The sequence below is a fragment of the Bos javanicus genome, chromosome 17 (genome assembly GCF_032452875.1).
Source record: "Bos javanicus breed banteng chromosome 17, ARS-OSU_banteng_1.0, whole genome shotgun sequence".
Classification (NCBI taxonomy): domain Eukaryota; kingdom Metazoa; phylum Chordata; class Mammalia; order Artiodactyla; family Bovidae; genus Bos; species Bos javanicus.
Window position 1 is genome coordinate 53,575,767 of NC_083884.1, and position 9,345 is coordinate 53,585,111.

At 46.6% G+C, this 9,345-nt stretch overlaps 1 protein-coding gene across 10 annotated transcripts in view; it reads left to right on the top strand.

Moving 5' to 3' along the window:
* The first annotated feature begins 1,909 nt into the window (after positions 1 to 1,909).
* CLIP1 (CAP-Gly domain containing linker protein 1) overlaps positions 1,910 to 9,345 on the top strand; it is a 116,868-nt gene continuing 109,432 nt past the window's right edge. For all 10 annotated transcript variants that reach the window (XR_009730366.1, XR_009730367.1, XM_061384705.1 and 7 more), the window contains exon 1: positions 1,910 to 1,991. The gene's annotated coding sequence lies outside the window, so the exon portion shown is untranslated. The remainder of the gene's footprint in view (positions 1,992 to 9,345) is intronic.

Here is a 9,345-nt window from a genome sequence, read left to right on the forward strand (position 1 = left end):
AATACTTTAAAAACAAAAAATTAATGCAAAAAAATAAAAAAAAACAGTCCAGAATGAAGAAAATAAAGGCATTTAGAAATAAAGATAGGCTTAGGAGAATGAGTAGAGGAAAAAAGATAAAAACATGTTTTGTTTTTTGCTTTCACTGTGCCATGCGGCATGTGGGATCTAGTTTCCTGACCAGGGTTTGAACCTGCACCCCCTGAAAAGGGAGTGCAGTCTTAACCACTGGATGGCCAGGGAAGTCCCCCAAAATGTTTATATTTGTACCCCACAATTAACGGTGGTCTGTGCCTCTTTCTATAGCATCTCTGATTACATAGGTTGTGTATTAGAGCTGAAAAATGTTCAGATGAGAGAGGAAGGTGTGCCTTCCAGATTAGGAATGTGTGTGTGTGTGTGTGTGTGTGTGTGTTAGTCATTCAGTTGTGATTCTTTGTGACCGCATGGACTGTAGCCCACCAGGCTCCTTTGTCCATGGAATTTTCCAGGCAACAGCACTGGAGTGGGTTGCCATTATCGTCTCCGGGGGATCTTCCCAACCCAGGGATCGAATCCAGGTCTCCTGCATTGCAGGCAGATTCTTTATCATCTGAGCCACCATGGAAGCCACTGCATACTATCAAGGTGCTACCACAGTTTGGCTTCAAGACTTGCAAACTAATGCCATGTTGAATTAAGAGACAGAATTTTTGTGTCTTTAAAGGTGACTGGAGGGGAGGGGCCAGCAGATGAATTTTCTTGTTTGTTCAGAACTCCATGCATTTTCAATGTAGTTTCCTGCCCCTGCTCTGTGCAGGCCTGTTGGTCCAGGCAGCACCGGTGCTTTGAATAAGGGTCAGCAAAGGGGTCACCCTCCTGATTATTCCCTTCTAGCAGAGAGGAGGAGGAAGCCCCCGGCCCCCTGTCCACCACTGAGTCGCTGCAAAATCCTGGGCTTCCACTGACAGCTGCAAATTCCTCTCCCAGGAGCTGCCAAGCTTCTGGGGTTGCCATGGTCCATGGGAGCGAAATGCTGGCCGCCCTCCGCTGCACCAGCCCGGAGCAGGCTGCTGATGCTTTCCTCCAGTTCCTTTCAAAAGCTTTTAAAGGAGATCCTCGAGGGGCGGTGGGGGGCGGGGTGGGGGTGGGGGGAGGTCCAGGACCTTAACCAGGGCTTCAGTGCAAATGGCTAGGGCGAATAAAAGGCTTTTCTCAAAGTAATGGAGCAAGTGTCGTGCTTCCGTCTTTCCCTGGAGGGAAAGGGAGAGTAGAGACGGTCCTTCCCAAGCTTCACCTGCTGTAGGCAGCGCCTTTCAGCGTTTTCCCCAGGGATTCCTCATCCCGAGTCTTCCCTGGAGGGCAAGGAGGGCAGAAGAGGGTGCTCCTGAAACTTAGCCAGCTGTTGGCCGATCCTCCTAGCTTGTTTCAAAGGGTTTCTCACCCTGGGGGTCTAGGAGGGGGAAAAAAATCAGCTCTAAACCAACCGGCTGTGTGATCAGGCTGAATGGATCTATCGGGTGTGGCTTGCAAATTCTGGGCACACTTTCAGAAAATGGGGAGTGAAGCGAGATGATGAGAAGCCCCTTGGCACAGGCCTCATGGGTTTCCCCGGTACCTTCCTCCCTGACCCGGTCCTCTTTGGGATCTGAGGGCGGGACGGCGGGCGCGCCGGGAGTTTGGGGGTTCGCCTCCAGCCGCGGCGGGTGCAGACAAAGAGGAGGCGGTGTGTGTGTGTGGGGGGGTGTAGTTTGGGCCCGACGCAGGTTGCCGGGTGCCGGCCGCGAGGTTCGGGGCGCGGGGCTGGCCGCGGTGGGCGCGGCGGCGGAGCGCGCTGGGAGGAGCCGCCGCGGCGTCTTCTGCAGGCGGCGCGCGCCCTCCCGGCCCCGCGGCGGCGCGTCACGCTCTCCCCCGCCCGGAGCCGACGAGCCGGGAGGCGGGAGGCGGCGGCCGCGCGGCTGCTGCTGCTGCAGTGGGGCAGGTGGTGGCCACTGGCGGCGACCTAGGCGGCGGTGAGTGGGGCGCGGCGCGGGCCCTCTCCCCTTCCCCATCCCCTCCTCACCTTTCCCTTCTCTCCCTGCCCGACCGGCTCCTGCCCGCCCGGATCGGGGCCGGCGGGACCGGGCCCGGCATCCAAGAGGGAGGAACGAGTCCCGCGCACCGGGCCATCCCCGTGGGGCCGCGGGCGGCCCCGGAGAGATGGCCCTGGAGGCCAGGGGTCCCTGGGGGTGCTCTCCCCGGAGCCGGAAAGTGGCCGGCCCTGTGAGCGCCGAGCCCGGCCTTCCCTTCCTCCGCCCGCCTCAAGATGGAGCTTGGACTCCTTGCCCCTGCGCCGCCCCAGGCGCCGCTCCCTCCCTGGCGCCCCTCTTCGCTCCCCTCAGTCCTGGGGCGGCGGGCCGGACCCCCGGGGTGCCGAGGCCCAGCTGGACCTGTTGCCCCGGCGGTCACCTTAGCCTTTCTCGGGCCCGCGGCAGCGGTGCCCGCGAGCCGGCATGGAGGGCACCCTGGCCGTGGCCTCCGAGGCGGGCGCCGGCCGGCGGGCTGGCCTCGCTGGCCCGGGGCCCGGCCGGCCGTGGCTTTTGTCCCCCACCCCACCCCCCACGAATGGGACTGTGATTCTTGGAGAAGGTGGATGACAAGATTGACAGGGATTTCCGAAATAACACCGCTGCCCCGTAACCCGAACCTTCTGCTTCGTCAGGGGATTGGCTCCGGAGACAGATGACACTTGTTCAGAGGTTATTTTCAAAGCAGAGCCTCCTGATTCCCCTCCTTTGGAGGTCCTGTGCTTCAGAAATTGTGGTTTTTGATCCGCGGAGAAACCCTCAACTCCGCTGTTGCTCCACTTCATGTGGCTTTTCCATCTGGCAGGGACCGAGCACCACCCCCTTCCTCCCTTCCCAGCCCCACCTCTTTGGTATGAAGAAATTACACGTTAAGTCTGTAATCTTTAGTTACCTGTTTTTAGCAAAACCTGGGCGCCAATTAACGTGTTTAAAAAGGAGGGTGGAGGAAAACATATGCTGCCTTTTTTGGTTGTTGTTGGATTCAGCAGTCTTGCCTTCTTCCTGTTTCAGGTTAGGACAGTTCCTGGCCGGTAAGAGCTCAGGACTAGTGTTACTGCTGCTGCTTTTATGGTTGTGGTCCTGGCTGGTGTTTTTTTCTTTTCCCATTGATTACTACTGTTACCTATAATATGTACAAGTCCAGAGACCAGGTCTGTTAGGATTTGGGGTGTAATAATAACCTTTTGCAAGAATCCTCAGGTATATGTTGCTCCTCAGTTTTGGGGCATTTTTCTCTGGAAATATTAACATTTATTGAGGGCTTCCTGTGGTCAAGCTCTGGGCAGGTCTTTTATGTGTTTTGTCTCAATTAACCTAGCCCAGTGATGGTGCTATTCAGTGCTATTATCCCATTTTACAGAAGAGGCATAGAAAGGTCAGGAACCTTGCTCAGGGTCACATAGCTGATAAGTGGTAGTGTCAGGATTTAAGCTCTGGTATTCTGACTCCTGGTGCTTGGTAATTGGTATAGTGACTCTCCTGCAAGGAGCAAGTCTGCCCTCCTTAAAGCAAAGACAGTGGGTGATTACTTGGCCAAGGGCTGGTCCTGAGTTTCTGAGGTTCAGAGAAAGTGGTAAGGTACAGCTTAGGCTTCTCACTAGGCCTAGTTCAAAAGGGTGAACAACAAACTGGGTGGACCCTGTGAAGGTATTCTGTCTAAAGATAAAGATCGCCCATCCCTCTTTTTTTTCCCCTAACAATTGCTTAAGCACTTACTTGTGCTTCAGTGAGAGAGACATAGGCAGATCTGGTTTCTGTTCTTTATAAGTTTGGAATTTGGTGCTTTTCTCATTGACCTTAAAAAAATTTTTTTAACCTATTGTCAAACATTGGGTCTGCCCCATCCCTTGTGATCCGTGAATGCATATGAACTTAAGCAAGTAATGTTTGACTCTTGCTTTTAAGTTCTGTCTCTGTTGGCATTCCAAACCCAAATCATGGTGTGTAAGAGGGGGCTTGGTCCTCCTGTGCTCCACAAAAGGTAGGCACTTTTGAATTGGTCATATATTGGCTGCCTGTTCTTCATTATTTATTACAGATGTATTTCTGTTCTTCCCAGAGTTTGTGTGTATCTATCTCAAGCTATTTGTGTGTATGTGTGTATGTATACATATGTATATGATACATATCTATATGTATATTTCAAGGACCTTGACTTTCACTTTATAGTACCCTCTACAGAATTCTGCAGAGTGCTGTGTGTTCAGTCAATATTTATTATTCAGTTAATTGAAAATATGAGGTGCATAAATTTGAGGATTATTTTTTACTTTTTTAATATTTATTTATTTGGCTGTACCAGGTCTTAGTTGCAGCATGTGTGATCTGGTTCCCTGACTAGGGGTCGAACCTGGGTCCCCTCCATTGGGAGCACAGAATTTTAGCCACTGGACCACCAGGGAAGTCCCAGGACTGGTTTTATAGAAAAAGGCAAAACAAAACAAAACTGAAGGTAGTGTAGTAAAGTCATAGGAAGATGGCTTACTACTTGTTAACATTAAAAGAAAACTTTATGCAATGTTAACTAAAACGAGCCTTTCACCTCGTTTATTTTTCCACTTTATCTGAATTATCAGCTTCTCTCTCCTCTTCCTGTACAAATGACGTGGGAAGTCGATTGTTTTCTCTAATATAAAGAATGGACACTGTTGTAATCACTGCAAACCAGTAAGTTCTCTTTTTCAGCATTTTTTTGTAGTGTGTGGTAGTCTCCCCAGAGGGAGTTCGTGGGGCTGTGGTGCACCTGTATGTGGGCTGTACTGAGGTCTCATTTGGAATTCACTCAGCAGGTGTTTATTGAGCACCTACTGTGTGCTGGTTGCTGTTCTGGGTGCTGGTGATACAGCAGTAAATAAAAGGGAAAGCCCTGTTGTTGGAACTCCCTTCAGGTAGGGGAGGCAGACAGTAACCATGTTAATACAATTTATTGTATGTTGGAAAGTGATACATATTAAGACTAAATACTACAAGTTTTGGAGACAAGAGGTAGGGTAACGGAAATTCTAGATAGGGTGATGAGAGGATACCTTGCTGAGAAAATGGCTTTTAAATAGAGATCTAGGTGAAGTGAGGGAATGTTGATCCCCGAGGGAAGATCATACCAGGGAATCAGTTGCAAGTGTCCCGAGGCAGGAGCTTGGGAGGGGCTAGATAATTTAAGGTTGTAGTCCTTAAATATGTATTAAATACATATGTATTAAAATATTAATTTATTTTTAATATTTATCTTTGTTTATGTACATATTTGTCTGTGCTAGGTCTTTGTTATGGAATGTGGGATCTAGTTCGTTGACCAGGGATTGAACCAGGCCCCTGCTCTCCATTGGAAGCTTTGGAGTCTTAGCCACTGGACCACTCAGGAAGTCCCTAAAATATTTTAAAATAGTGAAAGATAAAGAATTTTGTGCCATGTTACTAGCGATTTTGTTGAAGAAAAAGTTGAAGATGTGGGGGAAGTAAAGCTTAAAGAATTTCACTAACTTGCCTTAAAGGCCACACAGCCAGTGAATAGAGAGCTAGAAATTGAACCTTAGTTTATATTATTTTAAGCAATGCGCAGACTATATTGGCAATGAAACCTTAAGTAAGTGGCTGGCAGAAAGGCCAGACCAGTACTTGATGTTCAGACTTGCTGTTAAGAATATACTTTCCTGTTTGTATGCAGGATTTTTGCTCAGTCCTGGGAGACCCTGTAACTGACATTTGCATATATTGCGTTTTCCTGGAATTATGCTCCTGGCAGCAAAGCCTTCCTTTTTAGTCTTAAAAGATTCATGATTCAAAATCTGTGTTTGATATAAGCCTTTAAGTGTCTTCAATCTTAATTGGAAGGCAGTAATGGTATTAGTCTCAATATGAATTTTTTAGATGACTGTTTAGGGAGGTTCTAAACTAATATAGCATCTTATATATGTATTTTAATATACATAATGTATGTTTCCCATGTAAATGGAACTCAAGGAATCCATATGCTTTAAATCAGCACTTGAGTTACAATGCACTTTTAAGGGAAAACATATTGACTGATGGTACTGTATAAGAATTTCAAGAGTGACCTCTTCAGATTTCAAATCGGGAACAGAAGAGCCTTTTTTTTTTCTCCTGGTGGGTTGGCAGACTGTAATTAACCAACCTTGAATTTGGCTAGGACATCTGGGTTAATATCCTGGCCCTGGCACCAAGTACCAAGGAATCTTGGCCACATTTAGTAAAGAGCTTTTTTTTTTTCAGATCTCCATCTGGCACTTACAGAAAGACAGATTCCACGAGCACTAACTCAATGGGTGGGTCTGTTTTTTTGATTGTCTGTCTTATGGGGGTTCAGCAACACAATCTTAAAAGTAGTCTTTGCAAAATCTTAGAAAAGTAGTAGTCCTATTACAGAATCCCTATTGGGAACCCTTTCCTATATCTCTTTCCCTGGGGAAGTATACTCTCATCTGCCTCTTCTTAGGAATCCTAATGAGACTACAGACAGGCATTTCGCTGCCCTAATGTTTTATATAAGCATAAGGTCTAATATACTTCTGACTTGAATTAAGTGTTTTGGTATTTGTATTCTCTTTTGCTTACTTATGTCTAAGTATAGCTTGGATTAGATCCCAGTTTTAACTCTGCCCATTTTTTACACTTAAAATTGCCAAGTGCTTGTTTTACTGTATCTTTTCTGAAGTTAAAGGCCTGAAGATCCAGATGTTCAGGACGTGCAGATCATCCAAAATTTGGGTTTGATGTAAAACGGAAGGCAACTTTAATAGATTTCTCCCCCCTCCCTGGTTCTACAGATCCCTAGTCAAGTAGAACACTAAAATATTTGGCATACTTTTTTTCCCTGTCTTTTCAGGAAAGATGAGATATTAGGGAAATTTTCTTTAAAATATTTCAATCAAATCTTTTGATCTCCTGCCTTCTTTGTTTATCTGGTTTCCCCCATAGAATGATTTCTTGCTGGAGATATTACATTCTAGTAACTTAAGGCAGGAAGGAAGATACATAGACTCTACTTTTCCAGACTATAGAAAAATAAACTTTATAGGCAGGGTAATTTTATTTTATATTTTTTACAGCTTAAGTGAAAGAAAACTTTTTATCACTAAGTGTTTTTTCACACACATGGGTGACTGGAAAAAAGTGTATTGCTAATTTCTGTTGTAAGGCATATGTGGCTTGCTTGAGTTTCGACATTGAGATTCTAGAATCAGTCAAATTTAGATTTTTAAAAAACGTTTTCTAGTGAAGTGATTACTTTTTTGAGGTTCTCGGGTTTATTTTCGCCTTGCATACCAGTTTTACAAGGACCTTTGCATTTTAATAACATATACTAGCCATCCTATAATATGTGATTTCAGTGTATAAGATATAAACACACATATTAAAAGACAGAGAAAAAAGCAAATTATCCATAATTCTACTGCCCAGAGAAAATTATTTCAGTGTTTTAGAGTATATCCTTCTAATCTTTTTCTTTATACTTAAAAAATGTCTTTATGGGCCCCGGCCATATCAGCCTGAAGGCGCCCGATCTCGTCTGATCTCGGAAGCTAAGCAGGGTCGGGCCTGCTTAGTATAAAAAAAAAAAAGTCTTTATGGCTGGATCTGTATTTTTATATAGATTTTAATATTTTATGTATTTAGTTTTGGCTGTGCTGGGTCTTTGTTGCTGTGCGGGCTATTCTGTAGTTGCGGTGCACAGGCGTCTCATTTTGGCGGCTTCTCTTGTTGCGGAGCACAGGCTCTAGGGTCCGTGGGCTCAGTGGTTGCAGCTCCCCGGGCTCTAGAGCACAGGCTTGTTAGTTGTGACACAGGGGCTTAATTGCTCCTCTGCACGTGGGATCTTCCTGGATCAGGGATTGAACTCGTGTCTCCTGCATTGACAGGCAGATTCTTTACCACTGAACCACCAGGGAAGCCCTGTATTTCTGTTTTGACGTAATTAAAAGTCTAATATTGTCACAGGAAATATTCTCAGCGCACCAACATGAGGGGAATCAGGACTACTTTTAAGTTTGAGGAACGTCCCTGGTGGTCCAGTGGTTAAGAATCCACCTTCCAATGCAAGGGATGAGGGTTCTGGCCCTGTTTGGGGAACTAAAATCCCACAAGCCTCATAGTGCTAAATTACTTAGCTATATGCATGCTTTTATATTGGTGTGAAGCACTTGCTTTCTCCAGTGAAGTTTGAACCTTGGGAATAAAGATTTAAGGGGAAAAAAAAAGTTTGCGGTCCTGAATTTTTTTCAGCCCCAGCTCCGTGAATCTTGTGAAGTTGGACGGTTGCTTGACTTCTAGTCTCTCATTCTGTAAAGTGGGGGTAGCACCTGCCTGTTCACCTGATGGGGTTGCTGTCTTAATGTGGGGATTTGGTCATGATGATAGTGCTAAGGGAGTCACTGGCCCTTTCAAATACCAAAGAGGCCCAGGAAGACAGAGGAAAGACCAGTCCTGTACCACTGATTGACTGTGAGTCACCTGGCATATCTTGCAAATGGCTGGAGAAGGAAATGGCAACCCACTCCAGTGTTCTTGCCTGGAGAATCCCAGGGACAGGGGAGCCTGGTAGGCTGCCGTTTCTGGGGTCGCACAGAGTCGGACACAACTGAAGTGACTTAGCAGCAACAGCAGCAGATTTATTACAGTAAAGCTTTTCAGATGAATGTGACCAATCAAAAGTGTCCTATGGGGTAGGAGAAAACCCCAGAAATACTGATTTATCAAAAATCTCTTGAGAGCTGTGAGGACTCTGTGCTGGGTCTAAGCAGCTGTCTCACCAGGTGAGGCAGCTAACAGTGAGCCAGTTAGAGGCTAAAGTGGAGGCGTGCTGGGGCCCTGGAAGACAGTCCGTTTCACACGGCTTGTTGTTGTTTGGTCCCTAAATCATGTCCAACTCTTTTGTGACTCCATGAACTGTAGCCTGCCAGGCTCCTCTGTCCATAGGATTTTTCTGTGTGTGTGTGAGAGAGGATTAAGGAAGCTTCCAACCAGTCAGTCCTTAAGGAAATCAACCCTGAATATTCATTGGAAGGACTGATGCTGAAGCGCCAATACTTTGACCACCTGCTGTGAAGAACTTACTCATTGGAAGAGACCCTGATGCTGGGAAATATTGAGGGTAGGAGGAGAAGGGGGCAACAGGTTGAGATGGCTTCTCTGACTCAATGGACATGAGTTTGAGCAAACTCTGGGAGATAGTGAGGACAGGGAAGCCTGGCGTGCTGCAGTCCGTGGGGTTGCAAAGAGTCAGACACGACTGAATGACTGAACAGTAACAACGAAGTGGGAAGTAGCTCTTGTGTTTGGTGTT